Below are 26148 nucleotides of genomic sequence, written 5' to 3'. Positions count from 1 at the left end.
CTAGTCCAGCCCCCTGCTCAAGCAGGAGATCCTATACCATTTAAGACAAGTGGCTGTCCAGTCTCTTTTTAAAAAACCTCCAGTGATGAAGCACCCAAGCGTCTAAAAGCAAGCTGTTCCACTGGTTAGGAAGTTGTCCTCACTATTAGAAAGTTTCTCCTCAATTCCAGGTTACTTCTCGCCTTGATTCGTTTCCCTTCATTGTTTCGTGTCCTGCTGTCTGGTGTTTTGGAAAGTAAATTGACCCCTTCTTCTTTGTGGCAGCCTCTCAAATATTGGAATATTGCTATCATATCCCCCTTAGTCCTTCTTTTCTCTAGACTAACAAAAACCTGACCTCTGACCTTGAGGCCCTGAACCTCTGCTTCAGGCCCATTCTCAGTACTGCTGCCGAGTGTTGCTGTTCAAGGTGGCCCAGTTGGGAGAGAGATAAATAACTATTTCTTTGTGTGTGCTTGTGTGTGTCAGAGAGAGAGGGGGGGAGAGAAGCAAAGTCTCATACTCTTTGTTTTTACCTGATACATAGTACTAATGATGGAGATGGAGGACAAGAGGTGTTGGCCTATGTCAAGATGGTGAAAAAAACATTAATTACAAATTTAGAGGCACTCTCTTCAACAGTATTGTGAGAAACAATAAAAAAAGAAGATCTTGGAGCATAGGATTATTTCAGCCCCTTCAAAGATGTCTCTCTATACCGTATATGCATACACAGCTCCAAGAAGACATTATTTCTAAGTTTCAGTCAGTCTTTAAATGTGTGGTATGCTTGCACCAAGATCTAAGCCTTCAGGCTACAAAGGTTGCAAAAACAACAAATTCTGCTTGAACATGTAGACATCATCTCATCTCCCCCTCCCTCCATGCAGCCATTTTCTAAAATGCAGCCAGAAAAAAAAATGGAGATGAGGAAGAAGGATCCCTTTTTTTGCCTCTCTAGAAATGATGGCCTTTGATGCTGGTGTGCGCTGCTCTCGCTATATAGAAGGAAGATGGCCCCTTGCTAAGAGATGCAGTGCTCCTGAACTAAAAATAGCAGCTATCTCAGGCTGCACTGTCCAGATTTCACACAGTTACTTCCCTGACAGTTTTTTTTTGTACCTAGGGCAGAATTAATTTTAATGGCATAGGGAGGGATACAATCACAGAAATAATTTCTTGTTTGAAAACCCCATTCCTCTGTTTAAAAAGGACAGCAGTTGTCCATCCCTGTTTCCTTGCTGGATCACCACAACCTGTAAAGCAGATAACTCATCCTCCTCCTCTTTTGAGAAAGGGTCAGAATAAGCCAGTTCAGAACTGCCTTCTTGGGAATTCAATCACTTTGGGAAGTAGAAGTCTGCCCTCTCTTTGAGCGCCACCATTCCAGTTTAAAAACAAACAAATCTATCCCCATGCAAATGGAAAATATTTGCTTCTCACACCATCCTTAAATTTCACAGGTAGGGCCACTAAACTCCATTGTTAGCCTCTTAGAAAAAGACAGCCATCTGCATGCCCTTAAACAAATCTGGAAATAACAGGAAGCAATTCTCAAGAAAGGGAATTTGTCAATTCATCTTTTCCCCTTGAAGGTACCTAACCGAGAAATGTGAGAGGCATTTCTTAACCAGGGAAATGGCTCAAATAAATGTCTCCAGAGGTACAGAGTCCCTCTTTCCCCAAAACTGTTAGCCTTCCAGCCATTTCAAATGCATCATGGCTTAGTTAAAAATAAACTGATTAATTTGTCAAACAGGGACTTCTTGGGATTACTGTGATATACAGCTGATCCCAGGTTCCTTCCACTTTCGTCTCTATGTTTAACTTTTCAACCAAATTGCCTTTTAGGCCAATAAAAAAGCTCAAATATCCTGTGTTTTGGGTGGATTCAGACTACCATGTTCTCAAGCTTAATAGAGTTAGTTTGGGTTGCCTAAATTCATTTGTCATTCAAAGGGCAGGATTTCTCTGATTTCTTTCATCTGTAGAATCTTCTTAATAATACAGACTGTACGGATTGGAATGGATTAATAGGTCATCTGATCAACCTCCTGCTCACTGCTAAAATCCACTAAAGCAGAGGTCTTCAAACTTGGCCGCTTTAAGACTTGTGGACTTCAACTCCCAGAATTCTATGCTGGCTGGAGAATTCTGGGAGTTGAAGTCCACAAGTCTTAAAGCTACCAAGTTTGAAGACCTCTGCACTAAAGCAATTACAATTGTTGTTCTTCCATCCCTACTGAAAACTTCAATTAAGGGAGAATCTGCTACTGCTTTAGGAAGAACTCTTCTGTTGTGACAGTTTATATTATCTAGAAATTCCTCTGAATATTCACCTCAGATCTCCTTTTTTTAATTTCAGAATAACAGAATGAAAGAGTTGGATGGGACCTTGGAAGTCTTCTAGTCCAAACCTCTGTTCAGGCAGGAAATCTTATACCATTTCAGACAAAACCTTATCTTATTCTTGGTTTCAATTGGGCAGGTCAAATCCCCTTGGAGGGTTAGAGTTAAGTTGATAGCATGTCAATTTTAGTAGACAGCTATCACATCACTCTTTAGTTTTCTCTTTTAGAAACTAAACTTGCCCCACTCTCTAAACAGTTCTCCTACTGCTTGATTTCTGGACAACTTATCATTTTGGTAGCTTTCCTGCTCCGTATCCCTGTACATGTTTCAAAGTGCAGTGCCAGAACTAGAACTAGATACAGTAGTGCAAAGGATGGTCTAAGTAGCATAGAGTACAATGGAGTAATTATTTTGTTTAATCTGAATGCAGTGCTTTTGTTAATTCAGCCAAAGATTGCACTGCTGCATCACACTACCTATTCATGTTCAGCTGGTGGTACAGCAGTATTCCTAATTATATGCAGGGCCAGTATGACAGTATGACAGATTTCTTCAACCTGGTATCTGTGCATCTGTGCCATTGATTTTTACAACTGAGGTGGAGAACCTCGTACCCGACATAGTTCTAAACAACATAGATAGGTTTGGTCCAATCATCAAGCCTATTGAGGCTATTTTTAATTGTGGATTAAAATATATTACTCAGTCCCCCTAACATGATATCATCTGAAAATTTGATACTTACGTTTTCCATTCCGTAAGAAGTTAAATAGCATTAGGCCAAGAATGGAGCCTTAAGAACGCCATTTGATTCTTCCCACCAGGTTGACTCAACTATTTATGAGCAATTTTAGTGTGATTATTCAACTAGCTGTAAATCTAACAGAGTACTGTAACAATCCAATCTATTTTTATCCATCTAGTCCATAAGGGTATTTTATGAAACTTTGTCCAACACGATCAAAATATAATAAATCCATAGCTAGTCTTTCTGTCATAAAAAGAATCAAGTTTAGTCTAACAACATTTTCTGAACAAACCCATGTTTGCTCCTGGTACCATTATTTTTAAAAGTTCACAAATGTAATACTAGACAATCTAGTCTAGAACTCTGCAAATCAGAGACGTTAATCTAATAGATAAATTAGTTAGATTCTAGTGAGACTGTAGTTTCTAAGATTAGCCCTCTTTTCCTTTTTAAATATTGGACTTAGGTTGACTGTTAACCAGTCTTCAGCACCTTACTAGTTTCCTGTACTTTTAAAAAGTTCTCAAATGTAATACTAGACAATCTAGTCTATAACTCTGCAAATCAGAGACGTTAATCTAATAGATAAATTAGTTAGATTCTAGTGAGACTGTAGTTTCTAAGATTAGCCCTCTTTTCCTTTTTAAATATTGGACTTAGGTTGACTGTTAACCAGTCTTCAGCACCTTACTAGTTTCCTGTACTTTTTAAAAGTTCACAAATGTAATACTAGACAATCTAGTCTAGAACTCTGCAAATCAGAGACGTTAATCTAATAGATAAATTAGTTAGATTCTAGTGAGACTGTAGTTTCTAAGATTAGCCCTCTTTTCCTTTTTAAATATTGGACTTAGGTTGACTGTTAACCAGTCTTCAGCACCTTACTAGTTTCCTGTACTTTTTAAAAGTTCACAAATGTAATACTAGACAATCTAGTCTAGAACTCTGCAAATCAGAGACGTTAATCTAATAGATAAATTAGTTAGATTCTAGTGAGACTGTAGTTTCTAAGATTAGCCCTCTTTTCCTTTTTAAATATTGGACTTAGGTTGACTGTTAACCAGTCTTCAGCACCTTACTAGTTTCCTGTACTTTTTAAAAGTTCACAAATGTAATACTAGACAATCTAGTCTAGAACTCTGCAAATCAGAGACGTTAATCTAATAGATAAATTAGTTAGATTCTAGTGAGACTGTAGTAACCCTCGGGTGTGTAATGGGGTTCAAACGGTCAAGTGGGCACCGGAGTTTCGTCCCATTAGCAATTCGGCTGGGCTTTTTCCGGTGGCTGTGCTTGGGGTTCTGTGCTGGACGGCTAGGAAAAGTCTATTTTGTTTGCCAGTCACCTGGCTTGAGCCTGGACACGCCTCCTTAGCGCTCCGGACGGAACGCTCTGCAAGGCCATTCGACGCAGGGTGGAAAGGTGCAGAGAGGGCATGTCGGATGCCTTCCTCTGCCAGGTACTCTTCAAACTGGGCTGCCGTGAATTGGGGCTCATTGTCGGACACCAGAGTGTCCGCAACCCGTGAGTTGCGAATAGGTGGCGAGGGTTGCGATTACTGCTTCGGCTGTGGTGGACTTCATAAGTATGATCTCTAACCATTTGGAAAATGCGTCCACCACCACTAGGAACGCTTTGGCCGTGAAAGGGCCAGCAAAGTCAATGTGGATTCTTGACCAAGGCCCTTGGGGCTTTTCCCATTCTCTGACTGGGGCTGTTGGGGTAGCGGTCTGGACTCTTGGCAAGCTTGGCATTTCCCTACCCTCTCAGCAATCTCTGCGTCCATGAGTGGCCACCATACATAGCTTCTAGCTAACCCCTTCATCCTTACGATGCCTGGGTGACCTCGTGGAGGAGGTGGAGAACCTCGTACCCGACATAGTTCTAAACAACATAGATAGGTTTGGTCCAATCATCAAGCCTATTGAGGCTATTTTTAATTGTGGATTAAAATATATTACTCAGTCCCCCTAACATGATATCATCTGAAAATTTGATACTTACGTTTTCCATTCCGTAAGAAGTTAAATAGCATTAGGCCAAGAATGGAGCCTTAAGAACGCCATTTGATTCTTCCCACCAGGTTGACTCAACTATTTATGAGCAATTTTAGTGTGATTATTCAACTAGCGGTAAATCTAACAGAGTACTGTAACAATCCAATCTATTTTTATCCATCTAGTCCATAAGGGTATTTTATGAAACTTTGTCCAACACGATCAAAATATAATAAATCCATAGCTAGTCTTTCTGTCATAAAAAGAATCAAGTTTAGTCTAACAACATTTTCTGAACAAACCCATGTTTGCTCCTGGTACCATTCTTTTTAAAAGTTGACAAATGTAATACTAGACAATCTAGTCAAGAACTCTGCAAATCAGAGACGTTAATCTAATAGATAAATTAGTTAGATTCTAGTGAGACTGTAGTTTCTAAGATTAGCCCTCTTTTCCTTTTTAAATATTGGACTTAGGTTGACTGTTAACCAGTCTTCAGCACCTTACTAGTTTCCTGTACTTTTTAAAAAATATTATCACCCACCCTGAGATTATATCTGTCAGTTCCTTTACTATTCTGGAGATAATTCATCATGCCCTTGAGACTTAATGTAAGTTAATAAAGCAAGTCTATACTAAGTTGTATTTCTCCCCATTCTTCCTTATTTTAGGAAGTGTTTTCCCACCTCTTCTGAAAGAAGACAGACAAATCAGTTCCTTCTTCCCCGTCTCCATTTTTACTTCTTTATCTTCCCCAGGCAGTATACCAACAACATCTTTGATTCTAAATTATAATAAAATGCCTAATATCTTTTGCCTAAGTTCAATAAGACCTTCTTTGTAATGTCCTATTTACAAAATTAATTTATCACATTATTATTGTTTTTGCTTTTTCCTAGTTGCCTTGAAGTCTAAAATGGCATAGTTTTCCTCAACGAATTAACAACTTCATCTCATTAACCAATGTCTCTTGATTGATAATGCCTCTTGATTGGTCAAAATAAGATGAAGGACCTGACTTCCTTTGTTTCCTCTTCTACCTTCTGGGGGAAAAAATCATCAAGAAAGTTCAGAAATTTGGATGTTTCTAGCAATGTTATTTTTTTAACTGACATTAATCTTCAATTACTACTATAACCTGCCTTCTTGAGAACTTAGACTTAGAATAACTTTTAGAATAACATTATTGTCACTCTGAATGTGCACTAATCAGCATATATTAAAATGAAATTTTGTTGTATACAGCTCTCAATATACACCTCCAATATACACTACCTAAACATGACAAAATAAATAAATAAATAAATAAATAAATAAATAAATAAATAAATAAATAAATAAATAAATAAATAAATAAATAAATAAATAAATAAATAAATAAATAAATAAATAAATAAATAAATAAATAAATAAATAAATAAATAAATAAATAAATAAATAAATAAATAAATAAATAAATAAATAAATAAATAAATAAATAAATAAATAAATAAATAAATAAATAAATAAATAAATAAATAAATAAATAAATAAATAAATAAATAAATAAATAAATAAATAAATAAATAAATAAATAAATAAATAAATAAATAAATAAATAAATATAGTCCATCGAGTCAAACGTGGCGAAAGTGCCACAGGCGTTGGCGGTCGCCAGCCAGTAATCCCAGTAACGGTCTGTGGTCAGTCACGATTTCAAAATTCCGCCCAAAGACATACTCATGGAATTTTTGACCCTGATACAATGGCTAATGCTTCTTTGTCTAATTGGCTGTAGTTCCTCTGGGGAGGACATCGTTCTAGAGTAGAACGCTATAGGGCTTCTGTGCCGTTTGAAGTCTATGGCTGAGTACAGCCCCACCCCATAAGGGACGATCGCAAACCAGCACTAGGGGTAGTGAGTCGTGATATTGGATGAGCAGGCTATCACTTGAGAGCAGGTTCTTTACTGCTTCCTGCATAGCCATAGGTGCCATCTTTCTCAATGGTATCATCTTCTTTCAACTTGTTCTCATCCAGGATCCTACTTGTACTTTTTGTTCACTGATTAGGGATAGAAAATGCACAGAAACGTTACTTTCGCCCGCAGCTCCAAATTAATCCAATATTCACTACTCCCACTGGAATGCCTTCTGCCTCTCTAGGCCTTTCTTTATGGCTTCTCTGCTGCTTCTGGACAATTTCTTCTGTCCTTGGGATCTCATTCTGCTGCTTTAGTAGACATTTCGTGTGCTCTGGCCTCGCCCAGAGCGGTGGCTAGTGTCAGGTTGCTCCTGGCTAGCAGTCGTCGCCAGAGGCGGATGTCCTTGACCCCTCGGATGAGTTGCTCGAGTAGCACTGCCTAAGTCTCGGTATCCGCAGTCCTTGGACGCTCTTCTTAAAGCGCCATGTAGTCACCGGCGGACTCGCCTCCATCTGTCTACGCTTCTCGAATTCAAACCGCTGCACGATTTGGACGGCGCCGGTGCGAAATGGTTCTTCAGCAAAGTCTGCAGAGTCGGCCACGATACCGATTGTATCGGGCGTTGGCTCTGCCAGGGCTTCCGCACTCGCCACGGTCCTCCGTGTCGCTTTCTCGTCCGCAGACCCTTCCTCATCCTCGCCTCACCTTCGGATTCGGACTGAATCTCCTCCTGGTGTACTGGCGTTGGCCTTGCGCCGCCTTGGATTGAAGAGGCTTTTGCAGAGTCTCTGCTGCTTTAGTAGATATTTCGTGTGCTCTGGCCTCGCCCAGAGCGGTGGCTAGTGTCAGGTTGCTCCTGGCTAGCAGTCGCCGCCAGAGGCGGATGTCCTTGACCCTCGGATGAGTTGCTCGAGTAGCACTTCGCCTAAGTCTCGGTATCCGCAGTCCTTGGACGCTCTTCTTAAAAGCCTGCAATGATGGAGAACCCACAACCATTCCATTGACTAATTGTTCTCACTGATAGGAAATAACTCCTTAATTCTAGATTGGATTTCTCTTTGTTAAACTTCTATCCATTACTTCTTGTTGTGCCCTTAGATACTTTGGAGAATAGGTTAACCCCTCGTCTCTGTGACAGCCCCTCAAATATTGGAAGACTGCTATCCGATATCTCAGGGGTTGCCACAAAGAAAAGGAGTCAAGCTCTTTTCCAAAGCACCTGAGGGCAGGACAAGAAGGAATGGGTGAAACTAATCAAGGAGAGAAGCAATCTAGAACAAAGAAGAAATTTCCTGACAGAACAATTAATCAGCGGAACAACTTGCCTCCAGAAGTTGTAAATGCTCCAACACTAGATGTTTTAAGAAGAGATTGGATTGTCTGAAGTGGTGTAGGGTTTCCGCCTAAGCAGGAGATCCTATATGATTGGACAAATGGCTGTCCAATCTCTTCTTAAAAGCCTGCAATGATGGAGAACCCACAACCATTCCATTGACTAATTGTTCTCACTGATAGGAAATAACTCCTTAATTCTAGATTGGATTTCTCTTTGTTAAACTTCTATCCATTACTTCTTGTTGTGCCCTTAGATACTTTGGAGAATAGGTTAACCCCCTCGTCTCTGTGACAGCCCCTCAAATATTGGAAGACTGCTATCCGATATCTCAGGGGTTGCCACAAAGAAAAGGGAGTCAAGCTCTTTTCCAAAGCACCTGAGGGCAGGACAAGAAGGAATGGGTGGAAACTAATCAAGGAGAGAAGCAATCTAGAACAAAGAAGAAATTTCCTGACAGAACAATTAATCAGCGGAACAACTTGCCTCCAGAAGTTGTAAATGCTCCAACACTAGATGTTTTAAGAAGAGATTGGATTGTCTGAAGTGGTGTAGGGTTTCCGCCTAAGCAGGAGATCCTATATGATTGGACAAATGGCTGTCCAATCTCTTCTTAAAAGCCTGCAATGATGGAGAACCCACAACCATTCCATTGACTAATTGTTCTCACTGATAGGAAATAACTCCTTAATTCTAGATTGGATTTCTCTTTGTTAAACTTCTATCCATTACTTCTTGTTGTGCCCTTAGATACTTTGGAGAATAGGTTAACCCCCTCGTCTCTGTGACAGCCCCTCAAATATTGGAAGACTGCTATCCGATATCTCAGGGGTTGCCACAAAGAAAAGGGAGTCAAGCTCTTTTCCAAAGCACCTGAGGGCAGGACAAGAAGGAATGGGTGAAACTAATCAAGGAGAGAAGCAATCTAGAACAAAGAAGAAATTTCCTGACAGAACAATTAATCAGCGGAACAACTTGCCTCCAGAAGTTGTAAATGCTCCAACACTAGATGTTTTAAGAAGAGATTGGATTGTCTGAAGTGGTGTAGGGTTTCCGCCTAAGCAGGAGATCCTATATGATTGGACAAATGGCTGTCCAATCTCTTCTTAAAAGCCTGCAATGATGGAGAACCCACAACCATTCCATTGACTAATTGTTCTCACTGATAGGAAATAACTCCTTAATTCTAGATTGGATTTCTCTTTGTTAAACTTCTATCCATTACTTCTTGTTGTGCCCTTAGATACTTTGGAGAATAGGTTAACCCCCTCGTCTCTGTGACAGCCCCTCAAATATTGGAAGACTGCTATCCGATATCTCAGGGGTTGCCACAAAGAAAAGGGAGTCAAGCTCTTTTCCAAAGCACCTCAATTGTGCCTCTGTAAAAAGTAGCCAGGACAAACGGAGAAAGATGTGGTCTCCTCATCCAACTCAGGAAATGCAGACACTGGTTTGCACACTTCACTAAGGATGACGTGTGGAGAGACCAGTTCAGATTGTTAGTTATCTGCACCCCCAGATGCTTAATATTGTTGACCACCTCTACAGCTGCATCCTTGATACTGAGTGGAGCATGACTATGCCAGCTCTTCTAAAATCTTGATGAACTTGATGAATTCAGAAAGGTATCATCGACATCTTCTGCTTTTGTTTGTTCCCCATAGTTTATTTGTTGGTATACAAAGATGGGAGATATCAGGATTAATTGGTCTCCTTACATCTGTATGATTCCCAAATAACTTTTACTGCTTCCTGCATAGCCATAGGTGCCATCTTTCTCAATGGTATCATCTTCTTTCAACTTGTTCTCATCCAGGATCCTACTTGTACTTTTTGTTCACTGATTAGGGATAGAAAATGCACAGAAACGTTACTTTCGCCCGCAGCTCCAAATTAATCCAATATTCACTACTCCCACTGGAATGCCTTCTGCCTCTCTAGGCCTTTCTTTATGGCTTCTCTGCTGCTTCTGGACAATTTCTTCTGTCCTTGGGGATCTCATTCTGCTGGCTTTAATGGAGAGGTCTCTGTGCGATTATCTGTGTGTTCTTCACTTTCCCTAAAGAGTTTTAAAGAAGAAAGAGTAGCCTCCAGCAAAGAGGGACATCTGCATTGTCAGCAGGCATAATTAGCTACATACTCAGCGTCCATCCTTTTGGCAGAGCCTAAGGCTGTCTTGTTGTTCCCCTCACACAATTCCCTGTTGGCCTGCACTGGTTGCTCCCTGTCTTTCTTTCTTTCTTTTTTAGGGCTAGGTGATAGCTGTGGAATAAGCACCCCCATTAGCTGATCACCTGATCAAGAAGTCAGCTTTGGCTTTAATCCTCTTCTCTTCAGACTGACAATCAGTGCAACAATAAATCAGTGCAAATAATTTTAAAAATGCCCTCGGCCAAAAGAAGCTGCACAGCCTTCTCCCAAATTCTCCATATCACTCCATAACTCTTCAGCTCCCCCACAAAATTTCCTCAGTTTCTTCTTGCTCTTCTGTTTTCTCACTCTGGTTTGGTTGTGATTTCACAGTTGCTTCTCCTCATTCTAAAGTCTGTTTGTCATTCTCCTTCCATATGTTTCTGAACACAGTGAACATCTCTTTTCCTGCAAAAAGACTGGCTGTCTCTAATATTAAATTCTCTGGGAGCTAAAACATTCAAAGGGATCAAATTGTTCCCTGAACCTCCCCCACATCATATTCTCCAATTCTGAACTTTAACAAACTGTAAATTTGGTACCATTGAACATTAATTTTAAAAAACAACAATTGGTTCTTCTTGGATAGTCTATCAGAAATTCCTTAGTGAGTATGACATAGATTATGTTTACTTATGTTTACATAGATTGCTCAATGTTTTTTGTATATATGGCTATACCTAAATAACGTCCACACAAATCTTCAACGAATTCTATATGAATAAATGATTTCAGCTTCCCATAGACATTCCATGTAGCCCAAATGTTCCTTTCTCTCTCGTTATTTTTTGTTCTATAATTTGTTTATTATTTGTATATTTATATTCGTATTTTTTCCCTATGGGGATAAGAATACTCAATGTGGCTTCTGAATATTGACATCAGAATACAGAGATGGACTTTGGAAGTCTTCTAGTTCAACTCCCCACTCAAGCAGGAGATCCTATATGATTGGACAAATGGCTGTCCAATCTCTTCTTAAAAGCCTGCAATGATGGAGAACCCACAACCATTCCATTGACTAATTGTTCTCACTGATAGGAAATAACTCCTTATTGGATTTACTCCTAGTAATAACTCCTAGATTGGATTTCTCTTTGTTAAACTTCTATCCATTACTTCTTGTCGTGCCCTTAGATACTTTGGAGAATAGGTTAACCCCCTCGTCTCTGTGACAGCCCCTCAAATATTGGAAGACTGCTATCCGATATCTCAGGGGTTGCCACAAAGAAAAGGGAGTCAAGCTCTTTTCCAAAGCACCTGAGGGCAGGACAAGAAGGAATGGGTGGAAACTAATCAAGGAGAGAAGCAATCTAGAACAAAGAAGAAATTTCCTGACAGAACAATTAATCAGCGGAACAACTTGCCTCCAGAAGTTGTAAATGCTCCAACACTAGATGTTTTTAAGAAGAGATTGGATTGTCTGAAGTGGTGTAGGGTTTCCCGCCTAAGCAGGAGATTGGACTAGAACAGGGGTTTCTAACCTTGGTCCCTTTAAGACTTGTGGACTTCAACTCCCAGAGTCCCTCAGCCAGCAAAGCTGCCTGAGGAACTCTGGGAGTTGAAGTCCACAAGTCTTAAAGGGACCAAGGTTGGAGACCCCTTGACTAGAAGACCTCTAAGGTTCCCTTTCAACTCTACTATTCTATTCTAATGTTTGTAAGTTGCTCAAAGTTTCAAGTTCTAGACAGGATGGTCAGCACACAAATCTAATGAAATAAACAAACAAACAAACAAACAAACAAACTCAATCAGTGTTTTGCTGACACTGAAAAAGCTGTAATATCTTTTTATCACATCAGAAAATCATTACTAATACTGATTTTAAATTTAACTACAGTTTTAAAAATGAGTTCAAAATTTGCTGGAGAAATTTTTAAGAAAGTCTTAATCTTAACTAAGCTTCTTTAGTATGAATGGCCAAATCTGTCAATTTTTATTTTGCTTTACTTCTTTTTTTTTTTAGCATTCTTTATTTCATCCTATAACTATTTCAGTTTACGGGATTTTAAATGTCCATGTAGCATTAATATGCACATTTATGCAGGCACTTTTCCCTACTAGGCATTTTGGTGCTTAATTTTCCTAATTTATATATTTCTTGCTCACAGTTTGTCCTTAATATAATGCATTTTGTATGCATTTTAAAATACAGGAATGTATTATCACTGCATTCTGGTTTGCACATAGAATGAGATATATAATTTGAGTAAATTACACAACCAAATTTTTTGCAGTCTGCATCCTAGTTCAGGGGTCTCCAACCTTGGCAACTTGGCTGCCAATAGAAAAATACATTGCTCAGAAGAAAGGATCTCGGAGAATAACTTCATGATCCAGGGAGCTCTGTGCAGTAGAAAGTCATCTCTGGTCCCAAAATTGCATTCTTCTAGATTGCCAGGATATATATATTTGAAGTTTATATGGGAGTTTGCTCATATTTCCTGAGGATAGGGTAATGTTAGTGGCATCAAAGGCTAAAATAAATCTACTGTTGATCTACTTTGTGGCAGGGTATTCTCAGCACCAATATCTATAGCTTGGTTTACCCATTTGTCAATGCACTATGCTTGTTATTTGAACTCTGAGGTTACCATTTCTCCCATCCTTGTTGATAGAAGCCACCATAGGAACCTGGAGAAGAAACATGATAAATAATTCCAGTGCCCTCTAGTGGATTTTAAACAAACTGATTCTAGTAGCCTTCGGCCTACTATCTAGACTATTCAGTAGTCTTTTTTTTTTCTCCCTTCCTCAAATGGAAGCTGATCTACCCATTCTACAGATTGGTTTCTTTTCTAGTGCACCTCTAACTTTATAGCTGCTGTTTTTGGAAACAGAAATTCAGACAGAAAGCAAAGAAGGAGGCTAATTTAAGGCAAAACTGAGAAGCATAAATAAAATATCCACAATATTTTTCTCTTTAGAATTGTTCTGAAATAAGGTAGCTTCCAATTCTAATAAAGTAAAAATTAGTTCCTTAAAATAATCAGAGGACTAAACAGGTGATTCAGCAGAGAGAAAAATAAAGATTTGTGATTTTCTTATATGTATTTTTAAAAAATGTACAAGGAACATCTATCCTGATATTCTGCACCTTTTTATATAGTCAGTGCTATGATGCTGGCTGACCATACGAATGATGTGTAGCAAATAGCACAGTAGATAGTGTATATGATGCAACAAGAAGTAGGAATTAAAAAAATAATGTATCGTGGACAAAGTTAGATAAGGAAAATAGACTGAATTATTGCAAGATGTACATGTATAGTAAAACACTAGTGCAAATAGGGCTCTGTTTTAGGCCCAATACTCTTCAACATCTTCATCAATGACTTGGACGAGGGGATAGATGGGGAACTCATCAAATTTTCATATGACACCAAGCTGGCAGGAATAGCCAACACTCCAGAAAATAGGCTCAAGATACAGAAGGATCTGGACAGACTTGAACATTGGTGCTAACTAACAAAATGAAATTCAACAGTGAAAAAAGTAAGGTTCTACATTTAGGCAAAAAAAAACCAAAATGCACAGATACCAGATATGTGGTACCTTGCTCAATAGTAGTAACTGTGAGAGGGATCTTGGAGTCCTAGTGGATAACCATTTAGATATGAGCCAGCAGTGTGCAGCAGCTGCCAAAAAAGCCAACACAGTTCTGGGCTGCATAAACAGAGGGATAGAATCAAGATCACGTGAAGTGTTAATACCACTTTATAATGCCTTGGTAAGGCCACACTTGGAATATTGCATTCAGTTTTGGTCGCCACGATGTAAAAAAGATGTTGAGACTCTAGAAAGAGTGCAGAGAAGAGCAACAAAGATGATTAGGGGACTGGAGGCTAAAACATATGAAGAACGGTTGCAGGAACTCGGTATGTCTAGTTTAATGAAAAGAAGGACTAGGGGAGACATGATAGCAGTGTTCCAATATCTCAGGGGTTGCCACAAAGAAGAGGGAGTCAAACTATTCTCCAAAGCACCTGAGGGTAGAACAAGAAGCAATGGGTGGAAACTAATCAAGGAGAGAAGCAACTTAGAACTAAGGAGAAATTTCCTGACAGTTAGAACAATCAATAAGTGGAACAACTTGCCTGCAGAAGTTGTGAATGCTCCAACACTGGAAATTTTTAAGAAAATGTTGGATAGCCATTTGTCTGAAATGGTGTAGGGTTTCCTGCCTCGGCAGGGGGTTGGACTAGAAGACCTCCAAGGTCCCTTCCAACTCTGTTATTATGTTACGTTAAATACATGACACCGTGTATCTGGATAGACTATTTATTAAAAAGGGGAGCAGATGGACAGGTTTTAAGATATTCAACTGCTGGTTTAAAAATAGTGGGTAGCATATGGTCCGTTATTTATTATGAGGAATGAAAGTTTGTCAATTGAAGCCAAAGTGGCTTCTTATACAAAATGTACTTCAGGCTACTTTATTACAGAAGAATCAGAGTTGAAATTGTCAGAAAAAAAAATTGAATGAAGTTGGAATCAAGAGGTATGCAGATGTAGTTAAACAAGAAGACATAGGTCAAGAAAGAATGATGAATGAAGATGGACTGAATACAAAATTAAAGAAAAGGGCCAGTAGATGAAATAATTTAGGGATGTAATGAAAGTAAGGATAATTTGCAAGGATAGAAAGCTAAAATTAGCTACCTTTCTTTTAATTCATGCTTTAATTTCTTTTCCTTTTTATTCTTTAATCTCTTTCTGTATTTTTTGTAACACTGTATCCTGAAAAGGAATATCATGACAGATTATGTATGTATGTATGTATGTATGTATGTATGTATGTATGTATGTATGTGATTTGTATGGCTATCCATCTTAACAAGTTACTCTGGGTAGCAAGCAACATTTTTAAAAAATTAAAACAATTATAATAATGCAAAAATTAAAATTGCAGCAGTCAAGAATAAGTCATTCACCCTAATCACTAAAATATCCAAGAAACAGGTCCCTGAACCATTTCCTCTTTTTTAACAAATAAAATAAATTGTTGAACCAACTATACAGTATATTAGAGTTGTGAGATGAAACTCTTTCTACTGCTAGGTCGCTAAATCTCTTTGAAATCACCTATTATTAACAAAATTAACTTTTTAATTTTGGAAGTATAGTAACTACAACTTCTTCTATTGCTGGTTTGATATTTCCCAACTGATTTCCCCAATTAATTTTTCAAATCTAAGGAAGGCATTCCAGTTTGACTCTTGTGAAGAGGGAGAAAGAATTTTACATATGCTCAGAGAAATTCAGGAATAGATGCCACTCTTTCAGTAAATAAGGGCAGCTAAATTAACTGGAATCATTGATACAGTTTTGTCAGAATTGCATTTAGCTTCCTGCATACTGAACAAGAGTTCTCTTTCTCCTTACTGCCTTACTTGAAACTCTCGTGCAGTTTTGCCTCTTGCATTGAATGTGAATCAATCCACTTGAGTTTACAGATACATTTGTCAAGCCAAGTCGAGACACTCTGCAAACATTTGTTCCGGGACACAAACATTTGCCATTTACTGCAAACTGCTGAGGAACAAGGTTAGCTAACATTTAGAATCACATTAGCTAAACTCAAGTTAATCACCCATTAATTAATCCAAGTGCAAACGGAGACAGAAAAAAACTGCTTTAAAAAAACCCTAAAGAAGGGAACCATGGAGTAGGAAGAAAAGGAAATGTGTTGATCCAGGCCTCAAGCAGAGGAGGACTATACCACTTCTAGCCAAAACAAAGAACATTCTGGCCTAGCTCTTTCCATGTTATAAAACTTGAGCAATTATGTGAAATGTCATGTGTGTTATCTCTTTTTTCCTTTTATCCTTTCTTCGTTTTCTGACCATCCATATTTCTGCTTTTGTTTGAAAGATGCTGTAGTCACTAAGAAACTGATGATGGGAAAATGTTTCCATGGTTTGTAGAGGATTTAGTTCAAGATTTCTGAACTCTAATGGAGTAGTCATAGAGAAACCTCTCTGAAAAAACATAGAAAGTAGAAACCAGGCAAAATACCTGTCGAGGTTTATTTTTATTTCCTAAGCAAATATAACATTTATGAAAAGAGAGAATTGACATTAGTTGGGACATACTGGGTCAAGGGAAAAGAGAAATATTTGCCCTATGTGCAGTTTTTATTCCCTTTTTCCCTTGGTGAGAAAGATCCCCCTTTCAGTTTTTAATCAATGAATGGAATAAAATAGAACAGAACAGAACAGAACAGAATAGAGTAACAGAGTTGGAAGGGACCTTGGAAGTCTTCTAGTCCAACCCCCTGCTTAGGCAGGAAACCCTACACCACTTCAGACAAATGGATATCCAACATCATCTTGCTCCAACATTCACAACTTCTGGAGGCAAGTTGTTTCACTGATTAAGTCATAATAATAATTGACATAACCACAATTTTAATTTTACAAAATATTACTTTGAAGATTATAAACTTTTGGAAACTATAGTTAAAGTAACTGGAAGTTCTTTCAACACTAAAAGATGTTTTAGGCTAAACACATGTTTCCCATGTGTTTAGCAACTTTAAGATGTATGGACTTTAGGTCTCAGAAATCCCCAGCCAGCATTGCTTAAAGTTCACACATCTTAAAGTTCCTAGAGTTAAGAAACACTAGTTTAGATGAAAAATAATGATTTTTTTCTTCCTATATACCTCCTATGCTCAAAATCTTGCTTGCTCCGTTCACCTGGACCATAACTAGTTTTGGTTTGAGCTCATTCTGCCAACTTTTTTCCATGTCAGGGCTGCCCCAAGATGTAAATTAGGGCACTTCTGGTTATTGCTAGAGAAGTTATTTTGTATTTTTTCTATTAAATCCCATTCAGTTTGACAAAAGAGAACTGTTAGAAATTCATTCAAATAATAACATTATACAGAAATTCTTGGGAATGGAATATGGTATTCTTGCACTTAATTACAAGATATATTGTTCTCTGATTAAAATATTCTCTGTTCATCTTTGAGTTGGCAAAAAACTCAATGTGAAATTTACTGTTTCTATTGCCAGTTCTTCTCATATCTCTTCTGCTTGTTTCAGATCACTCCAATCATTTGACTTCAGGTTTTATAAACTTTGATTTCACCTTTAGAGGATGTCAGAGTAAGAGGGAGATTGCTTCAATCCTAGGGCAGCTCAAGATGACTTAATTCTATCTCATCCATGGACTGGAGATGAGATAATAGCACATGGGAAAAAATGATGCCATGGCACTCTGCTCTGTCATTAATTGTAATTAAACTCCAGGGAAACACATCATGGATGAACATTTACCATGGTTCTGTTTTTCATAGTGATGCTATTATCTACACTTAGAGCAGGAGTGTCAAACTCGATTTCATTGAGGGCCACATCAGTGTTGTGTTTGATCTCAGTGGGCTGGAGTGGGTGTGGCCAGCTCGGTGTCACCTGTGGTGGCCAAGTGCTAAGGCAGGACTTCCATGAGACCCTACCTCACTCTCATTATAATCTCTCTCCTTCCTTCCTTCCTTCCTTCCTTCCTTCCTTCCTTCCTTCCTTCCTTCCTTCCTTCTTCTTTTTCCTTTCCTCTTCATTCTCCTTTTTCTTCCTTCCTCCTTTCCTTGTTTTTCATTCTTTGCTCTCTTCCCATCTTCCCTTCTTTTTCTTTTCTTTTTTTTGTGTGTGTGTCTTTTCTCTTTCCCTTTCGCCTTTCCTGTTCCTTCTTGCATGTTCAAATGCAAAAGGGAAAACATTTGTCCTTCTGTTTTCTTTTTAGTTCATTTAGCCCTCTACCAGTGAAAACGGGCCCTGCTTTTGCTGGCAGAGGGCTGCAGGAAGCCATTGTGGCCGAAAATGTGCCCTCCCAAGCTCCATTTTCACTGGCAAAGGCACTGTGGGCCGGTCCTTTGCTGTTTCCAGGGCAGCCCTGTGGGCCAGATCTAAGCACCCCATGGGCCAGATGCAGCCTACAGGACTTGAGTTTGACACTCCTGGCTTAAAGGGAACTCTATCTGTGAGATATTATTGGAGAATGCATTCATCTAGTGTTTCTCCTTACAAAAATGGTGAGTTCTCAAACAAATGTTTGAGCCATGACCACTTCCAATTTGTGCAGTGGTTACACTTTACATTGGATGCTGAAGAGTAATAAAACTAAAGTGGCTATTTATTCTCCTGTTGCCTCTTGTTCCCCTCCAGACATCTCTTTATTCCTTCAGATTTCATGTTGCTAAACACATTCCTGAATCAGTTTAGGACTTTGCTTTTTCTACTAAAGGTTTCCAAGTATCTCTGCCCACTCGTTCTGTTCATAGCCTTCCACCTTCTTTCTCCATATGTCTCCTGACATCCCTGTTCCAGCTTTTTAACTCATATGCTGCTTGCAGTTCACCATCTTCTAGATTTATTCTCCTTGGCTACATATTTTTTTCCATTGCTCCATCCAACTCTGGCCGAGCCTTTTAGCTCATTGCAAATTTTGGATTCTATAGCTGTTATCTTGCAAATATTCCTTGATCAAGTCTCAAGATACATTTGTATTTTAGAGATTTTCATCACACTTCTAGATACTTATTGTTCCCTAACTATATCTTCCTGTGAAGGAAGGTTCTCCAGAAGTTGAAGATTGGTCTTGTTCCCTATTTCTGTTCAGACAACCATCGTGCCCCAACACTTGAAGCCATCTAACATGGTTGACAGCTTTGCAAATATCATTATCTTTATCCAGTTTAATTTATACTTCAGCTGCACCATGAGACAGTCAAATGAATTAGTTCAGAGGTGTAAATCTGGCATTCATTGGCATCTATTTACTATAACAGAGACCTGTGACTATGGAGCATTTGCACTTCAAAGAGAGCTGCAACTACATGCTGAGAGCAAGCAAATAGTTTTGCTACTTTTTTGGCAATATTTTGCACTCTTCTATAACCATCAACTACAATCTCCCCCACCCCACCCCTATCCAAGTAATCAAGGCAATGTTTTGCTTGCTTGCTTGTTCAATCTTGTATGCTGCCATATTTTAGGATAACTCCTGGTGTTTAGCAATAGAACAATACAATAAAACATCCACAATAAATTAATAATTAAGTAATTAAATTAAAACATCTACAATAATAGTAATAATAATTAAAACCATAAATAAAACTGGAGCATTATAATACAACAGGCAAAAACATCTTCTCGGTCCCTGAAACTTCAATGAAAAAAATTTGTCTTTATCAACTTCCAGAATGTGATCAAGAATGGAGCAGGCTGTTCCATAATATCGGGACCGTAATGGAGGAGCCTCCTGGTCTCAGTCCCCCTTTTTTCATGAAAATGAGGAAACCTCCTCTTAGGGTAAGATATTGGCTGAGAGTTTGTTGGTCTAGTGGCTAAGGCATCAGGTTAAGAAACCACAAGACCATGAATACTAGTCCTGTCTTAGGCACAAGGCCAGTTGGATGATCTTGGGCCAGTCACTTTCTCTCAGTCCTAGGAAAGCAGTAATGGCAATCCAGTCTCCAAGAATCAGGCACAATTGAACAGAAGAAGAAGAAGAAAATATATTGGACAGACTGATGCCAGTGGATGAATACTTGAAAGTGTAAAACCAGTACATTGAATTGTATCAGAAACCTATTAGCAATCACTTCAGGTTTAGTATCTTGTTGGTGGCTAATGCAAGCTAGTAAACAGGCTGGGTTTTAGTTTTCTCCAGTGGCACGCTGTTAATTATTAGGGATGCATATATGAATATACAGATTTGCAAAGACCGACACAAGAGAAGAATGCATCTAGGCACATTTTCTTAGTCATCTATCTTTTATGTACACTGAGAGCATATGCACCAAGACAAATTCCTTGTGTGTCCAATCACACTTGGCCAATAAAAATTCTATTCTATTCTATTCTATTCTAAACTTGGGCAAAGTGGCTTAACTATGTAACTGAAAGGATAAAATTGTATAAAAAAATACCAGTACTATACGGTAGAAATATTGATGTTACCTAAACTATCTGGGCAATGGGGTCTATACTTTCTTCTTACTCAGGGTAAATAATAATGATATTGATTTATTACGCTTGTGTGCTGCCTAACTCTGCCTAAAAAATAAAGAGGGGAAACCCCTAAAGTCATAGCCTTTCTTTGCCTTCGGTGATGTCACTGAGGTTAATGAGATATCGTAATATGCACTGTAATGAAATTATGATCACAGTGTCAATTCTGATTCACAAAGATCATAAGGTGAAAAGAGGATTTCAAGTTTTTTTAAAAATATATATATTTTCTGTTCAGTCTTGTAGCAATTACTTTTTACACAAAGTAAAAGAAATCGGAATTGTAGCTCAGAGTTGAAATAAGGGGTCCTTGGTGCTCTCTGAGCTTGGCTGTTTTCTTGCAAACGTTTCATTACCCAAACTAAGTAATATCATCAGTGCTAGCACAGATTAGCACTCATGATCTAACCTACTTTGGATAATGAAACATCTACAAGAAAACAACCAGGCTCAGAGAGCATCATGGACCTCTCAGAAGTGGAAATTCTGATATTTCCTCCTGCTCCCACTGCTATGTGTACAGTGAAATCTTTTTTTAAAAAAAAAAAAAACTGTAACGTGAAAGTGGAATAGAAAGTAGAATCCTATTTTTGTCCCAGGCATGACTTTACAGCCTAAATATCAAATTTTGTATAATTAGAGCATATTGCCACCTAGTGTCAAAGCTGAGTCACTTCTTGCTCATTCTTTTAGAAAAAAACAAGTTTTCCAGGCCATCTTGCTTCATTCAGAGTTGACCTTGTTTTGCTGCTATTACTACAGCTAGTTTACAAATCGGGATGAAATTTTTGAGCTTCACCGAAACCATCTTACCATACATGAAGGACACTCTCCATCCTTTTCACAGTTGAAAATAAGAACATAATAATTTGCCTTTAACCGGATCTCTGTCCATTTATATCACTGTTGTTCACTCTGATTGATGGTGGTTTCTCAGGGAGAGAACGCCTCCTGAAGATCTGGTAGTGGGACACGGTTGCTCTACCCCAGTTCTCTAATCAAGTTATCTGGTTTTTAAATTTATTAAATTTATGAAGGCCACACAATCCAAAAGACTCTTGAGTGGCTGGATGGGTACCAATCCTCACATTGCACATTGAAGAAAGCTTTAGGTTTTACTTCATTCATTCTGCCATCATTTATTTTCTGAAGTAAAAGGCATTGGTCAACTAATCAGAATTGTCCTTTTATTCATTTATGCACAGCACATTTTTCCATTTTTAACTTATGCATGATTTATGGAGTTAACACCATCTCCTAAGAAAATGAAGACACGCAACCTTGAACTAATTAAATAACCCACTTGTTTAGGCCAATACACTGGGCTAAAGTACATACTATCAGTGTGTTTGAACTTTGTTGTTAGAGAATTTTTTTAAAGAATATTGCTTTGGATACTGACCGCAGGGTTACAAGCTGTAAGTATTTGAAATCCATCAAGTTTGTAAGAAAGAAATGAAGATGATGATGTTGAGTTGTATGTAATCGCTATTTGTAATAAATAGATGAAAATGCTATGGTGCTAACCTGACTATGTATATAAGTCAGCCAACAATATTCATAGTACAGCCTTATATACTGTACATATACTGACTCTCTTCTACGCATGCGCAAGATGGCGGCTTACTGAAACGCCGGATCATCGGCTGGCGGATCCCTGGCTGATGGCGATGTTTTGCTGTCGCCTATGCCGCTGGCTCCCCTCGGCCCGGTGAATATTACATCTCAGCAATCGCGGGTGGGGTCTTTGGACCTCCTTGAACCCGCGGTTGCTGCGCTGGAGGCCGGAGGAACCGGAGACGGGGCGGATGAAGATGGCGGCCCTGCGGAGGTGCGTGGGCGGCCGGCCGACCCTCAGCTGTTCTCAGCTGTTTGGCGGTGAGCGGCGTGGGTTTCTAGCGCCGCTACCGCTTCCATCAGGCGACACCCACCCTGGACTAAGCCGCATGGACTCGGCTCCCCCGCTCTTGTTGTCATCTCCCTGTTGGTTACAGGGTGAGCGGTGGGAGACGAACGGCCATGTGGAGGTGTGGGGGGGGCGGCGGATGCCAGCTTCGCCGCGACGCCCGGGTTGTGTGGCTCAGCACTTTGGCCCTCGCTTTTTCAAAACATCTTTTCCGTCGGCGGTGGAGGCTTGGCGGACTGGTGAAGGCGGCCTTGTGGAGATGGGGGGAGGGGGCTGCATGTTTTTCAGTTGAGATGGCGCTTATTCAGCTGCGCCTTGTTTGCACCCCTGGACTACGCCTCCTTGGGCTTCTGGTTTCCAGCTTGTTGGATCATCTCTCCCACTGAGGGTGGGGGCAAGTGATGGACATGACGACCATGTTGAGGCGTGGGGCAGGAAGGTGTATTCTCCAGCTGACACTGTGGCTACCCTTTACCCCCACCCCCGGACCTCCTTCCTGGACTGCTGGAACATCTCTCCCGCAGACGGCATACTCCGGTCCAGCGGAACATCTACCTGGTGGATGGGTTGAGACGGTTTACGATCTTTTGTCTGCTAATCCATCAGGATATAATGGATTTTACATCTCTTTAGGACGGACTGCCTGTCTCTTTTTTCCATCTCTTTTTTCCATCCGTTACCGGACTCCAGAATGACATCCCAGTATAACATCTCGGCTGCCAAATGGGACATAGTCAGCTGATGGTTGATTCTATGCGTTATTCGCCACAGGAACTCTTGCGCCTGCGAGGTGCCCCCGCCTCGCAGGAATGGCCCACCACATTATCGAGGGCCGGCCTCTATGACGGGTCTTGGGACCCACAGAGGTGGCATGCTAAAAAGAAGGGTTTATGGGGTTTTTTAGAAAGGGAATTTTTAAGGAGTGGGAGGGTAAGGCGGGTGATGGGGGTACCCCGCCGGGTAGGGGGCCAGTTCCTGCACATGCTCGCGGCGGTTTTTCTTTATTAGGTCCAGAGGTTATGGGGGGAGAGCGTGTTCCTATTTGTGAGGGTGGTTCTATTGACACGGTAAGTGGGAGAGGCAGGTATGGCGGAAGCGAGGGGTCATACCAAGTTTCGGGAGCGCGTGCTCGATGTTTGAAAGCGATCACGCGCTCCGACCCCTTGGACTTCACCCGTTCCCCGGATGGTCAGGATCCTCAGAGCTTGGGCCTCCGGCTGATGTTGTGCAATGGCCGGTCCGTGGTGAACAAAGCCCCTCGTTTGTGACCTTATACAGGGGGTTCCATGGACCTTATGGGCATTACGGAGACCTGGTTGGGCACTGAAGGCGTGCCCTGGTTGAGCTGTCCCCCCCGGGTTCCCGTCCATTCCACCAGCCGAGGGCCCAGGGTAGGGGTGGGGGGGTGGCGGTTGTGATTAGAGAGAGTCTAGAGCCGAGGGAGACCACTGTACCTCAGATTGCCGGGTGCGAATCCTCTTGTGAGATGGGGTCATAGGTGTCAGATGGGTATGCTGATCACGTACCTGGCTCCTTGCTGCGTGACAGCTGCCCTGCCCGAGCTCCTGGAGGTGCTGGCTGGGGTGGCAGTTGAGACCCCCAGACTTTTAGTCATGGGGGACTTTAACTTGCCATCGTCCGGCTCGTCATCGACGGCAGCTCGGGAGTTCATGGCTTCCATGACGGCCTTGGACATGACCCAAGTAGTTGATGGCCCTACTCACATTGGGGGTGGCACCCTGGACCTGATTTTTCTCTCTGGTCAGTGGTTGAGAGATCTGGACTTAAAGGAATTAGTCATTGAACCTTTGTCATGGTCAGATCACTTTCTTCTTCGCCTGGACTTTCTGACCGCCATTCACCACCGCAGGGAGACGGAGCCGACACGTTGGTTCCGTCCCAGGCGCCTGATGGACCCGGATGGGTTCCGGACGGAGCTTGGGCCATTTCCTGAGGGTCTGGCTCACGGCTCGACTGAGGAACTTGTTGCGGCCTGGGAACAGGCCGCGCGGGGCCTTGGACCGTGTCGTGCCTTTGCGGCCTCTGACCCGGCGCAGGTCCCAACCGCCCTTGGTTCTCCGAGGAGCTGAGAGGATGAAGCGCCGGAGAAGACGCCTGGTGAGTCTCTGGAGGTCTAGCCGTTCGGAAGCTGATCGGACACTAGTGAAGTCCTATACTAGGACTTACCTAGTGGCATTGAGTGTAGCGAGCCGTAGCTACGCCTCCTCCCTCATTGCATCGGCAGATAATCGCCCACCCGCCCTGTTTGGGTGACTCGCTCCTCCTACACCAGGGGGAGCGGGATGACCCGTTGCAGGGACGTGCTGAGGAGTTTAACGGTTATCTATACGATAAAATCGTTCAGCTTCGGGATGGTCTGGACCAAGATTGCAGTGATACGGGCGAGATGCACGAGGGTGGTCTTGGTGACATTGTGTGGGATGAGTTTGACCCTGTGGCTCCCGAGGACATGGACAGGTTGTTGGGTAGGTTGAATGCCACCACGTGTTTACTGGACCCGTGCCCCTCTTGGCTGGTGCTGGCCACTCGAGAGGTGACACGAGGCTGGCTCCAGGCGATTACGACTGCTTCTTTGGTGGAGGGTGTCTTCCCGGCCGCCTTGAAAGAGGCGGTGGTGAGGCCCCTCCTTAAGAAGTCGTCCTTGGACCCGCTGTTTTAGGTAATTATCGTCTGTCTCCAACCCGCCGCGGCGAAGGTTGTAGAGAGTATGGTGGCATATCAATTTCCCTTGCACCTGGATGAAACTGTCTATCTAGACCCGTTCCAGTCCGGTTTTCGGCCCGGTTACAGCACGGAGACGGCTTTGGTCGCGTTGGTGGATGATCTCTGGAGGGCCAGGGACAGGGGTTGCTCCTCTGCCCTGGTCCTATTAGACCTCTCAGCGGCTTTCGATACCATCGACCATGGTATCCTGCTGCGCCGGTTGGAGGGATTGGGAGTGGGAGGCACCGTTTATCGGTGGTTCTCCTCCTATCTCTCCGACCGGTCGCAGTCGGTGTTGACGGGGGGGCAGAGGTCGGCCCCGAGGCGCCTCACTTGTGGGTGCCGCAGGGTCGATCCTCTCGCCTTCTGTTTAACATCTACATGAAGCCGCTGGGTGAGATCATCAGTGGTTTCGTGTGAAGTACCAGCTGTATGTGGATGACACCCAGCTGTATTTTTCACACCGGACCACCCCAACGGTTATCAAGTGCTGTCCCGGTGCCTGGAGGCCGACGGGTCTGGATGGGGAGAAATAGGCTCAAGCTCAATCCTCCAACACAGAGTGGCTGTGGATCCCGGCATCCCGATACAGTCAGCTAAATCCGCGGCTGACCATCGGTGGCGAGTCATTGGCCCCGATGGAAAGGGTCCGCAACTTAGGCGTCCTCCTGGATGAACGGCTGTCTCTAGAAGACCATTTGACGGCCGTCTCCAGGAGAGCGTTCTACCAGGTTCGCCTGGTACGCCAGTTGCGCCCCTTTCTGGACCGGGATGCCCTATGCACGGTCATTCACGCACTCGTGACGTCTCGTCTGGATTACTGCAATGCTCTCTACATGGGGCTCCCTTGAAGGGCATCCGAGGCTGCAGTTAGTCCAGAATGCGGCTGCGCGGGTGATAGATGGAGCCCCTCGTGGCTCCCGTATAACACCCATCCTGCGCAGGCTGCACTGGCTACCTGTGGCTTTCCCGGTGCGCTTCAAGGTTTTGGTGACCA

The 26148-nt window shown here is 41.5% G+C and overlaps 1 protein-coding gene across 1 annotated transcript in view; it reads left to right on the top strand.

Moving 5' to 3' along the window:
* The window catches only part of XKR6 (XK related 6), a 201685-nt gene that overhangs the window by 167723 nt on the left and 7814 nt on the right, over window positions 1–26148 (top strand). The window lies entirely within an intron of this gene.

The sequence above is a fragment of the Ahaetulla prasina genome, chromosome 1 (genome assembly GCF_028640845.1).
Source record: "Ahaetulla prasina isolate Xishuangbanna chromosome 1, ASM2864084v1, whole genome shotgun sequence".
NCBI lineage: Eukaryota > Metazoa > Chordata > Lepidosauria > Squamata > Colubridae > Ahaetulla > Ahaetulla prasina.
The sequence above is the reverse complement of the archived record's forward strand: the minus strand, read 5'-3'. Positions and strand labels throughout refer to the sequence as shown.